Raw genomic sequence first — 13,272 nt, 5'->3', positions numbered from 1 at the left:
GAATGAAATAAACAGAGTGAACCCACTTGTCAGTCATCCACTGTCTACGTCTCTGTGGGTGGAGGCGGGGATGCCAGCATACAAACACACACATACTTTAACCCTCTTAACATAAACATAAAATAAAATAGTACAAATGATCTGGATCGCCACCAAAATCAAATCGTGTGTTCCTTATCCCATTGCTGACATTTCCTGAAAGATGAATTATTATCTGCCCATAACTTTTTGAGGTATGTTGCTAACGAACTAACAAGAGAAACAAACCGCACCGACTCGAAGAATAAATAAATTGCTAAGTGCCTGCATATTTTCTTTGTTTGTCTGTTACTTCCAAACAATCTGCAAGAAGAGAAGCTTCACTTTTTGCATCGATAGGCATGATTGTATTGTGACTGAACTAAGAATTACAATTAAATAAACTGAGTGAACCCTCTTGTCAGTCGTCCGCTGTCTTTGTCTCTTGGTGGTGAAAATACTTTTATTTTGGCTATGTTACTAACAAACAAACAGACCCTAGCAATTTAAACTAACTAACCCTGTGATTACATGTACTTCCTGGAGCTGATAAATAATACCTGATGACAAATGGTGATTGTACGGGGGCGTGGCCTGCGGACCTGCAGCGAAGCGGGTGTACCAGGACCGGCTTCGAGATGAGCGACAGATGCGTAGATGGCCCACCTGGGCGCGTTTATCTAATCACCTGTCGCTCTGTTAAAGGCAGCGACCGGGAAGGAGAAGGAGGTTGGAGTGGAGCAAACGCGAGAGACAAAGACTGACAGACAAACCAATGGCTGAAAAGCATGACAAAAGGCATTTGTGGAAAAATAAATCATTGTTCCGAGACATGCAAGCGGCTGGCTTGTCAGTAATTGGTGGTACGAAGAACCCGGGGATGCAAGACCTCCACAGCGATTAATCTAAACTAATCCACAGCCTCCATGTGATTAATCTAAATATAATGTCAATTGTTTGACAGGAGTAATACAACAATATTACAGTGATTACATGAATTGCAATTAATTGAGCAACATAGAGTTGATAGTACAAAGAAGCAAACAAAAACAAAAATTACTCTCATTTAAATCTTTAGGTCTTTTGTCCCCATGAATTTATTCCCTGACTTTTAAACAGTATTACAGTACAGCAATTTGAATAAGGCAACAAAAACACATTGCTATTAATGAAAATAAACACAAAAAAGAATTTAAAAAAAGTAGTAGTAGTCTCAGTGCGATACTGATACCACATCAACATCTAGCTCGCCCACTTGTAATTACTGAGTAATAGCATCTTCTCTCCGTCCTGGAACATTTCCTTTCTTTGACAACAACTCCTCTGTGCCGGATCTTGTCGGAACACGCTGGAAGAAGTTGAGCAAAGGTGGTACATTCCTCCAGGTGTGTCCCAACACAACTGACTGGACCTGTTTTTCATCTGGAGCCAAAAAGCGTCTGTTTCAGCCCTCCCCACCTCTCTATATATGTTGATATTCTACCTGGAATGAATTTACTCACGTGCTAAAGCACGTTTAAAAACTGATGAATGTAATCTGTGTGTTTCACAGTAAGATTTTATGAGAGGATGTTTGATCGAAAAGAAAGTCTTCCTCCTAACGTCAACGTATCTCTGCTATTGTCAAAGTTTGTAATGAACAGGAAGTGTGCCACACTTTCTCAGGAGGATGAAGAAATATTTTTTACCGCCAACTTGTACGTCAGGCTTCCTGGCCTTTTTTCTATGAAAATTGTCATTGTCTTAGTTTCTTTGTTCATGCTGTCATGTCCAACATGCACAAAAGCCTTCCTTTGAATTTGTGGGCTTGGTCGGGAGCTAGTATTGACTGTCACAACCCGTTGACATGCTAGACTGGACTTGAATGGAAAATAAATGTGTTATTAAACACCTCTGCAGCATTCAAGTGTTGACATGCTGCCTTCATCAGGTTGCTATTTGATTTGTTTGCCTCCCAGCATGTGTTTTGGTCTGTAAACACTGACTTGTTGCTAGCACACATCTTTACTTGCAAAATATTGGTAGTATGCATAAAAAGTAACATGTTCAAGACCCCCATGGCATAGCAGGAATATGAAAGTGGCAGCCCCGGGGGCCAAATCCAGCCTGGCTCACCGAGTTCAAATCAAACTTCAATCAATCAATCAATGTTTACTTTTATAGCCCTAAATCATTAGTGTCTCAAAGGGCTGCACAAACCACAACACAAACCACTACGACATCCTCGGTAGGCCCACATAAGGGCAAGGAAAACTCACATCCAGTGGGACGTCGGTGACAATGATGACTATGAGAACCTTGGAGAGGAGGAAAGCAATGGATGTCGAGCGGGTCTAACATGATACTGTGAAAGTTCAATCCATAGTGGATCCAACACAGCTGCGAGAGTCCAGTCCAAAGCGGATCCAACACAGCAGCGAGAGTCCCGTCCACAGCGGAGCCAGCAAGAAACCATCCCAAGCGGAGGCGGATCAGCAGCGCAGAGATGTCCCAAGCCGATACACAGGCAAGCGGTCCATCCTGGGTCCCGACTCTGGACGACCGGTCCATCCTGGGTCCCGACTCTGGACAACCAGTACGTCATCCATGGCCAGCGGACCGGACCCCCTCCACAAGGGAGAGTGGGACATAGGAGAAAAAGAAAAGAAACAGCAGATCAACTGGTCTAAAAAGGGAGTCTGTTTAAAGGCTAGAGTATACATTTGTGCAGCAAATTCCTAAAAACACGAGAGTGCTTCTGTTGTACAGAAGAACTTGAACCACTGTAAACACATTGGCAGGTCCTTGTTTTGACATTTTATCCCTGCCAGCACACATAGAACACTGGGGTCTAAACTTTATTCACATAACTCAGGTGTTCCTCTAGGCACCCCTTTAAGTCCTCTCCTTTTTGGCAGGTACACACTAATTTATATTTCGAAGGTGTTGTTGTACCTTGTTTCCTTCAGATGCAGTCACTAATAATTTGTTAAACTTCTTTAGTTAAACTAGCAGTGTTATGTGTACAGGGGAAGAAGACAGCAGGGAGTCTATATTTATTTATATATTAGGGAAGTGAGGTGTGTGATTAATCCAAAATGTGTATGGTGTGCGACTACGTGTAGGAATTAAATGTTGTATGTTACCGGGAGTGTTGAGCGAGGTGCAGAAGTCCAAGAGGGGCGAGACAGGCTCGAAGGTCCAGATAACAAGCAGGAGGTCAGGGGCAATAGCGAGGCGTCAAAAGTCCGTGTCCAGGTGGGAGGTTGACATCCAAGGGGGGGCAGCCAGAGAACCAGAGGGGAACACGAGGAGAAGGGACACACAGCTCGTAACCAGGGGATGGAGGAATGCTGCTGGAAGACACGACACAGGACAACGCACAGGGAGAAAACTCAGAGAGAGAGAGATCATAGGGCTTGATACGAGTCGCTCATTGTACAGGAACAGGTTGCTACGTTCTGGCCCGGAAAGCAGGTTTGCACAGGTTTAAGAAGGCACAGAAGCTCATCAGCGGCAGGTGTGTAAATTGCTGATTGAGCCGATTGAATGCAGCCGCCTGCTGCAGCCAGATTGGCGTGCGCCTGGCACGCTCTTGGAGGTGCGCCCAGGGCAGCGCACAGATGAATGCGTACTACGGTGCGCCCGGGCCGTGACAAGCAGTGTTTGTCATGGGTCTATTTTAGGTCCTCTCCTTTTCGTTATTTGGGCAAATCACAGATGGCCTGTGAGTTTAGTTTACAAATAATTTACATTTTTGCAGAAGATTCTTAAAAAGTCTAGAGTGCTGTCATTGAAATGATCTTTGACTGGATCATTTGCAGAGGGTCCTTAGCGTTCTGGAAATGTGGCCTTTCAAAACAACTGAGTTGAATAAAAGACATGCACCTGAGGATAGGTTGATTGGCAACACTAAATGGTCACTAGTGTGTGAATGTGAGTGTGAATGTTGTCTGCCTATCTGTGTTGGCCCTGTGATGAGGTGGCGACTTGTCCTGGGTGTACCCCGCCTTCCACCCGAGTGCAGCTGGGAAAGGCTCCAGAAACCCCCGGGACTTGAGAGGGACAAGCGGTAGAAAATGGATGGATCCCTGGTGTACACAATTAGCACTATGTTGGCGGTCGGCGTCCAAACAGCACTACAACAGTAATTCCACACCCAACTGAAAAAATGCTACAAATTAGAAAGCCAACAGTTTTCCATCGAGAATTACGATTTCACACTTTATACGCCTGATCTTTAATGTGCCAGATAGGAAAAAGTATGTACAGTCTAACTTTTTACGAAACTTTTTTTCCCTTTCTTCAGCAAAGGTTGAACATCTGTTATCTCCATCCTGCTATGGCGTACCATAATGCACCTGCTGTGAATCTGCTGTGTTTTATTTATTTATTTTTTGTGTTGTGTTTGCTTGTTTTTTTGTGTGTTATCTTTTAATCTGCCCGTTGTACAGCACTTTGGCTACCTCTGTGGTAAATTTTAAATGTGCTTTATAAATAAAGTTGATTTGATTTGATTTGATTTAAGGTATTCAACACTCTACTGCCATCTGGCAGCTAAATTTGTCACGTTTCATGTGTCAGGTAAACCATGACGAATGGGGCCATATAAATCCTCTACCTACTGCATATGCACCAGATGGCCTCAAAAACGTATTCTAAAAAAATCCATTCTTTCAAAAAGCATTAGTTAATGGATTTTTTTTCATTTTAAAACATTTTTTACATGAAGTATAAATTCAAAATTTGAATTAATAAGAATTGCGATTTGATTTTTCTTTTTTTTTCAGCAACCCTAATGCCAATAGGTCATTGATCACCTTACCTTTCTTTCCTTTTTGTGCCTTATGGCACATCAGGCCTCCACACTCATCTTCCATTGTGTCCTTCGTATGTCTTATGACTTCATTCCAGTTCTTCCATCTTGCCTCTTTCTTTCTCGATAGTCCTTCTCCATGTTGTGTTTGGTCTGCCCACTCTTCTTCTTCTTCTTCTTCTTCTTCAGCAGCAGCTTCACCATGTCTATAAGTTTGCTTGGTACACCATATTGCCTCATTATCCCCATAAAAACTTTCTCTATGAAACAAGTCAAGTCAACAACATTTATGTCGAGAGATGTTTGCCTCTTGACGGACTGCTTAATAATGTTTCTCAAGATGAAAATTAGTTCAGTTGGGCTTTTTTGCCTTCTAAATCCCGCTTGTTCTGGTCCACGCTTTTTATCAATTCCTGTTTTTATTCTGTTTAGAGTGTTTTCCGCCTCCAATTTCCACATTCGGTAAGGTTTCCTTTCTTTGGAGTTTCACAATCAGACCCTTTTTCCAGTCACATGGTAATTTTTCCAGATTCCAAATATCCATCCATCCATCCAACCATCTATCCATCTTCTTCCGCTTATCCGAGGACGGGTCACGGGGGAAGCAGCCTAAGCAGGGAAACCCAGACTTCCCTCTCCTCAGCCACTTCGTCCAGCCCCTCCCGGGGGATCCCGATGCCGTCGCAGGCCAGCCGGGAGAAATAGTCTTCCCAACGTGTCCTGGGTCTTCCCCATGGCCTCCTACCGGTCGGACGTGCCCGAAACACTTCCCTAGGGAGGTGTTCCGGTGGCATCCTGACCAGATGCCCGAACCACCTCATCTGGCTCCTCTCGATGTGGAGGAGCAGCGGCTTTACTTTGAGCTCCTCCCGGATGGCAGAGCTTCGTCCACTTGGACTTAATGTCCAGCACCTCCCTCGTGACATGTTCAAAGTTCTTCCGGAGGGGGGAATTGAAACTCTCTCTGACAGGAGACTCTGCCAGGCGTTCCCAGCAAACCCTCACAATGAGTTTGGGCCTGCCAGGTCTGTCTGGCATCCTCCCCCACCATCGCAGCCAACTCACCACCAGGTGGTGATCGGTAGAAAGCTCTGCCCCTCTCTTCACCCTAGTGTCCAAAACATGAGACCACAAATCTGATGACACAACTACAAAGTTGATCATGGAACTGCGGCCGAGGGTGTCCTGGTGCTAAGTGCACATATGGACACCCTTAAGATTGAACATGGTGTTTGTTATTGACAATCTGTGATGAGCACAAAAGTCCAATAACAAAACACCACTTGGGTTCAGATCCGGGCGGTCATTCTTCCCAATCACACCTCTCCAGGTTTCACTGTCGTTGCCAAAATGAGCGTTGAAGTCCCCCAGTAGGAGTACTCGTGTGAATCCAAAAAGGGTGGGTAATCTGAGCTGCTGTTTGGCGCGTCAGCGTAAATAACAGTCAGGATCCGTCCCTCTACCCGACGGCGGAGGGAGGCTACCCTCTCGTCCACCGGGTTGAACTCCAACGTGCAGGCTTTGAGCCGGGGGGCAACAAGAATTGCCACCCCAGCCCGTCGCCTCTAACTGCCGGCGACGCCAGAGTGGAAGAGAGTCCAGCCCCTTTCAAGCGAACTGGTTCTAGAGCCCTTGCTGTGCGTCAAAGTAAGTCCGACTATATCTTGCCTGAACTTCTCCACTTCGCGCACTAGCTCAGGCTCCTTATCCCCCAGTGAGGTGACGTTCCACGTCCCAAGAGCTAGCTTATGTAGCCGAGGATCCGACCACCAAGTGCCCTGCCTTCGGCTTACGCCCAGCTCACACTGCACCCGATCTCTATGGCCCCTGCTATGGGTGGTGAGCCAATTGGAGGGCACAGACCAGAGATAGACCAGAGATAGAGCAGAGATTCCAAATATCACTGATGATAATATAATGTTTGTTAGTTGATGTCTCTATGTCACATTTCAACAAATATGGGGTGATCATATCAAAGCCCCTTGCTTTCCCATTTTGCAACTTTCTGACTGCACAGTTGATCTCTTCTTTGGTTATTGAGTTTATGTTAATAGTCTTTGTCTTAGGATAGTTCTCCTCGCTAATTTCAAACGGGTTTGTGAGCATGGCTCCATTGAGTTTCTCTTTGAAGTGACCTTTCCACCTTTCTTTCCTTCCATCATCATCAGCCGTATTTTTTGTTTCCTTACACCCCGCCTTCCGCCCGAAATTCAGCTGAGATAGGCACTAGCACTCCCGCGACCCCGAAAGGGACAAAGCGGTAGAAAAATGGATGGATGCTACTCCTCCTGTGTCAGTTGTTTAATTCTATTGGATTTGATACTGTCAATTTTGAGTTTGAGTTGTTTGCTTTATTCTACCCTTTTCCAAGATTCAGCTCTTATCCATGTTTTTTGGTTCTTTCTTTTTCTTTCAAGAACTTCCTTTGCAGTTCGATTGTAAATGTTGCCGTTTCTATATCCGGTTCTTCTGGTAAAGCCTCTAAAACAAGTTCCAGGCTAAACTTGCTTCTAACAGCAATCCTGTAGTTTCATGACATCATATTTTGTCCTTGTACGTGATTTAGGTTTTGGTCTCATCAACTTCAATTGATTCCTTGTTCTAACAAGATGGTGATTGCTGCCAACATCTGCCACTCTCATTACTCTGATATCTACACCTGATGATCTGTGTTTTTGGTTTACTAATACATGATAAATGGTAAATGGGTTATACTTGAATAGAAATATTCTACCTTCAATGTACTCAAAGCCAGTGGCGGGCTGTACGTTTCACATCGAGGCCTTCAGTGATCTCTGAATTCAAGGATTACCTCTCAAAATACCATCGTTGATGTCACCACATAATCATTGCTGGGGTAACACTATACAGAAACACATTTTACGCTTTACTGGGCAATAAATCACATCAACAGTATACAAAACGGGTTATTTCCTGGCGCATTTAAAAATTAATTAAAACGCAACAGCAATTTAAACATATACCGCAAATTTCCCTGCTCAACTTATGCAACTTCCGGTCAATAAAGTTTAAATCAAAGTACACACTTCTCAAAAATGTCAACAACTTGTGATCTGATTGGCTATCGCAACTGTCTCTCATTTCTATTTGTTCTCAAATTCATTCGCTAACGGTGAGTAGCCAATCACAGGACGCCTGAATGTCACGTTCAACGTGATGCCATCTAGAAGACCTCTACAAATTTGACATCATTATTGCTATACCCCACTGCAATGTATTCCATCGTCTCCGCCAGAAAAAAATATATGAATGAATATAATATAATGAATATTTAGTTTCATTTGAATAAAACCAGTCCATCTACATTCACTGACACCAAGCACATCAATCGTATACTCATTCATCACTTTTGCTACTTGTTCTATCTTCCCAATTGCGTACATTGTTGTGTCATTCCAATGACTTACAGTGGGGCAGAAAAGTATTTAGTCAGCCACCGATTGTGCAAGTTCTCCCACTTAAAATGATGACAGATGTCTGTAATTTTCATCATAGGTACACTTCAACTGTGAGAGACAGAATGTGAAAAAAAAACTGGTATTCACATTGTAGTAATTTTAAATAATTTATTTGTAAATTATGGTGGAATATAAGTATTTGGTCAACCATTCAAAGCTCTCACCGATGGAAGGAGGTTTTGACTCAAAATCTCACGATACATGGCCCCATTAATTATTTCCTTAACACGGATGAATCGTCCTGTCCCCTTAGCAAAAAAACAGCCCCAAAGCATGATGTTTCCACCCCCTTGCTTCACAGTACGTATGGTGTTCTTGGGATGCAACTCAGTATTCTTCTTCCTCCAAACACAACAAGTTGAGTTTATACCAAAATGGACACATGGATGATACAGCAGAGGATTGGGAGAATGTCATGTGGTCAGATGAAACCAAATTAGAACTTTTTGGTGTAAACTAAACTCGTCGTGTTTGGAGGAGGAAGAATACTGAGTTGCATCCCAAGAACACCACACCTACTGTGAAGCATGGGGGTGGAAACATCATGCTTTGGGGTTGTTTTTCTGCTAAGGTGACAGGACGATTGATCCGTGTTAAGGAAAGAATGAATGGGGCCATGTATCGTGAGATTTTGAGCCAAAACCTCCTTCCACCAGTGAGAGCTTTGAATGGTTGACCAAATACTTATTTTACACCATAATTTACAAATACATTTTTTAAAATTCCTACAATGTGAATTCCTGGATTTTTTTCACATTCTGTCTCTCACAGTTAAAGTGTACCTATGATGAAAATTACAGACCTCTGTCATCATTTTAAGTGGGAGAACTTGCACAATCGGTGGCTGACTAAATACTTTTTTGCCCCAATGTATATTTACCATTTATTTAGGTGTGGTAGGTGACCCCATCAGTCAATGAGCTTCCTTTTAGCTTTGACCCACCGACGGCATCATGCTCTGGTTATTGAGGAAATGGGTGTTTTCCATCCTCGGGAACCTGGCAAGTCACTCCTTCGACAACATGTTTTATTGATTCAATTGGAGCGCTTCTAGTTTGCTTAGTAAATCAGTTTTTACAGGAATGTGGAATTATCCCATTGCTCAACCCCTAACCTGCAGGAACTTCTGGGCTACTCTTTGCCTGTCTTCTACCTGCCAACCTGTCCGCCTTAGGTCCTATCAAGAGTTAGTTTTTCAGGTTATGGAAGCACGCAATCACCCTCACCGAGGACAAGGTGGTAGCCCTCTGTCACGTATGAGAGAGCGAGGATGTCATTGGTCAAACTGGTAGCAAAACAATTAATTAGTGGCTACTTTTCTTGTGGAATGAGACAATATTTGGGGGAGGGATACCAGTTTTTGTATAGGCAGACGATGGGTGATAATGCAGACCGTCTTTGTTTAGCGAGGCCCTCTCTACTTTGACATAGACAGTATTTTTCACATCTCGTCCAAACCAGCAGCCCACCCTATCCAGAATGTGGATATTGATGTCTTGAAAGCAATGTTTAACACTTCAAGACCGGAGAAACTGCCCTCTTTTGTTGAGTCATGCGTTTCTGGTAGGAGAGTTTGGTCTCTCCAATGTAAGGTCTTTGCCCTCCTCACTACACTGACACATAAACACAACATTACTGAGGTTGTTATTAGTGTGGACCAGCTGTCGACTGAGAGTGTTTGTGGGTTTAAAAATGCACGAGTCTAACTGAACATGTTAAATCCCAGGAGACTTTCTCACCCTTTGAGAGGCTTGATGAAGCGACTTATTCATTTTTTTCTGGCACCCCTTCATCAACCCTTGGGCATAATGCCAGGAACCGACAACGTTTCCAGGATTTTCCAATTTCATGATTGTGCAAATTTCATAATTCTCACTGCCACACTTCCTTGTTTACTTGATTATCATCGCCTTGTGATGATAAATCTCATTGTCTCTTGTTGCTTTGGTTTAGTCAACTCATGAGCAACATGATAAATATAAAAACACTTGATCGATCTATTCATTATTTAAATTGTGTGAGTGATATATTGAGCACACCAAATGAACAAACAAATTTGTAAAGAAGTGATGTGCAATGGAAAAAGATGTAGATAACCTTGGCTTCTTTTTCCTACTTTTCAGACTTTTTTGCAATGAGAAACTTGAAATGTGTTTTGTACAAAACTGAAACTGAATGCATGTTCAAAGTAAATTAAAACCATAAATTTATATTAGGGATGGTAATCTTACAACAAGTCACGGTTTGATTCTTATTCAGCGGGTGATGATTTGATTCCGAATCGATTCAATACGATTCTCAATTCTAATGGATTTTTGCAATATATTATTTGGTATAAAAAATGATAATAAACCTTTTAAAAACAGATGTCAGGTTACAAAAGCTGCAAACGTATGGCGTATACACACAGCAAGTAACTGCAGGGATTTAAAAAAAATTATTCTTAAAAATTATAAATTGAATTTGAATTAGAATAAATAATATTAACGCTTTGCCTTGAACTGTGACGATGGCGCATGCTGGCTGTAGGTGGGATTCCGAGATGACTAAGAGACTAATTAAAGCCTTAAAATTTTTTCCAGTGATTTTCCGAACATGCATTCCTTAGAGTGTAGTACGCAACGGAGCAGATCGTCAACCATTTTACTAACCAAACAAGCTGGATAGAGTGAGGTGCATGACGGGGTAAAACGTATTCACTTGCTCTGAGCACAGTCTAAAATGAAATGATGTGCAGTGTGTACACTTGTATTCAAATAATTGCGTTTATTTAACAGCAAATATTGGAAATGGAACATAAACATTTATTTTTAATGTTAAGAATGTAATGAGAACTAGTATAGTGTTACATTATTTACATACACAAAGTTGTATACATTAACTGTTGGCAATCAAGAGTGCATAACTGAGAGAAATCACATTTTAACTATTATGTTGAATAATTTATCATGTAGGTCTACTATCTATTTAGACAATGATGACCAAACAAAAATATTATTAATCTACAGTCTATTTAAAAAAAAATATATATCCATCCATCCATCCATCCATCTTCTTCCGCACATCCGAGGTCGGGTCCCGGGGGCAGCAGCTTAAGACGGGAAGCCCAGACTTCCCTCTACCCAGCCACTTTGTCCAAACTTCATCTGGCTCCTCTCCATGTGGAGGAGCAGCGGCTTTACTTTGAGTTCCTCCCGGATGACAGAGCTTCTCACCCTATCTCCAAGGGAGAGCCCCGCTCCCCGGCGGAGGAAACTCATTTCGGCCGCTTGTACCCGTGATCTTATCCTTTCGGTCATGACCCAAAGCTCATGACCATAGGTGAGGATGGGAACGTAGATCGACCGGTAAATTGAGAGCTTTGCTTTCCGGCTCAGGTCATTCTTCACCACAACGGATCGATACAGCGTCCTTATTACTGAAGATGCCGCACCGATCCACCTGTCGATCTCACGATCCACTCTTCCCTCACTCGTGAACAAGACTCCGAGGTACTTGAACTCCTCCACTTGGGGCAGGGTCTCCTCCCTAACATGGAGATGGCACTCCCCCCTTTTCCGGACGAGAACCATGGACTCGGACTTGGAAGTGCTGATTCTCATTCCGGTCACTTCACATTCAGCTGCGTACCGATCCAGTGAGAGTTGAAGACCTTGGCCAGATGAAGCCATCAAGACCACATCATCTGCAAAGAGCAGAGATCTAATCCTGCAGCCACCAAATCAGAACCCCTCAACGCCTTGACTGCGCCTAGAAATTCAGTCCATAAAAGTTATGAACAGAATCGGTGACAAAGGGCAGCCTTGGCGGAGTCCAACCCTCACTGGAAACGTGTCCGACTTAATGCCGGCAATGCGGACCAAGCACTGACACTGATCGTACAGGGATCAGTGTCCTGGTCGTGGAAAAATAAAATAAAATAAATAAAAATGAACACATTCGACGCCAGTGTACAGTGCATGAAAACATGTATGCATGTTTATGGTCAGAAAAGAAACAAATTGTTTTATTTTATATCGTGTATAACTACACTGAGTGTGCATAATGATTAGCGTCTTGGCCAATGCCCTGTGAAAATACAGCAACTTGTGTAATAAAAGTAATATGTATATATATATATATATATATATATATATATATATATATATATATATATATATATTGGAACGGTGCGGCGTCTTCAGTAATGCGGACGTTGTACCGATCCGTTGTGGTGAAGAAGGAGCTGAGCTGGAAGGCAAAGCTCTCAATTTACCGGTCGATCTACGTTCCCATCCTCACCTATGGTCATGAGCTTTGGGTCATGACCGAAAGGATAAGATCACGGGTACAAGCGGCCGAAATGAGTTTCCTCCGCCGGGTGGCGGGGCTCTCCCTTAGAGATAGGGTGAGAAGCTCTGTCATCCGGGAGGAACTCAAAGTAAAGCCGCTGCTCCTTCACATCGAGAGGAGCCAGATGAGGTGGTTCGGGCATCTGGTCAGGATGCCACCCGAACGCCTCCCTAGGAAGGTGTTTAGGGCACGTCCAACCGGTAGGAGGCCACGGGGAAGACCCAGGACACGTTGGGAAGACTATGTCTCCCAGCTGGCCTGGGAACGCCTCGGGATCCCCTGGGAAGAGCTGGACGAAGTGGCTGGGGAGAGGGAAGTCTGGGTTTCCCTGCTTAGGCTGTTGCCCCCGCGACCCAACCTCGGATAAGCGGAAGAAGATGGATGGATGGATATATATATATATATATATATATATATATATATATATATATATATATATATGTATATATATCACATGGATGTCCTTCTTTGTGTGTTAGCTTGAAAAATGACAAAACTGCCCTTTTGTGTTGTCAAATTGTGCAGTTAATAGCTGAACAGAATATCAGCTGAACATGGATCAAAGTGCACTGTACAGGTATATGTATTGGCGGGTAAGCTCGGCTCAGCTGATGGCGGCATCATGGTCTACTACAAAAAATAGTTTGT

The 13,272-nt window shown here is 43.2% G+C and overlaps 1 long non-coding RNA gene across 1 annotated transcript; it reads right to left on the bottom strand.

Annotated features, from left to right (window-relative positions):
- Positions 1 to 1,074: 1,074 nt before the first annotated feature.
- Positions 1,075 to 5,376, bottom strand: LOC133548789 (uncharacterized). The gene is made up of 2 exons (XR_009805968.1): positions 4,823 to 5,376; positions 1,075 to 3,350 (listed from the first exon to the last, which is right to left on the bottom strand). It is a non-coding gene; the product is annotated as an uncharacterized LOC133548789 (long non-coding RNA).
- Between the last annotated feature and the right edge of the window lie 7,896 nt (positions 5,377 to 13,272).

This window comes from Nerophis ophidion, linkage group LG03 (assembly GCF_033978795.1).
Source record: "Nerophis ophidion isolate RoL-2023_Sa linkage group LG03, RoL_Noph_v1.0, whole genome shotgun sequence".
In the NCBI taxonomy this organism is placed as follows: Eukaryota; Metazoa; Chordata; class Actinopteri; order Syngnathiformes; family Syngnathidae; genus Nerophis; species Nerophis ophidion.
Note: the sequence above shows the minus strand (reverse complement) of the source record. Positions and strands in the feature narration are given on the sequence as shown.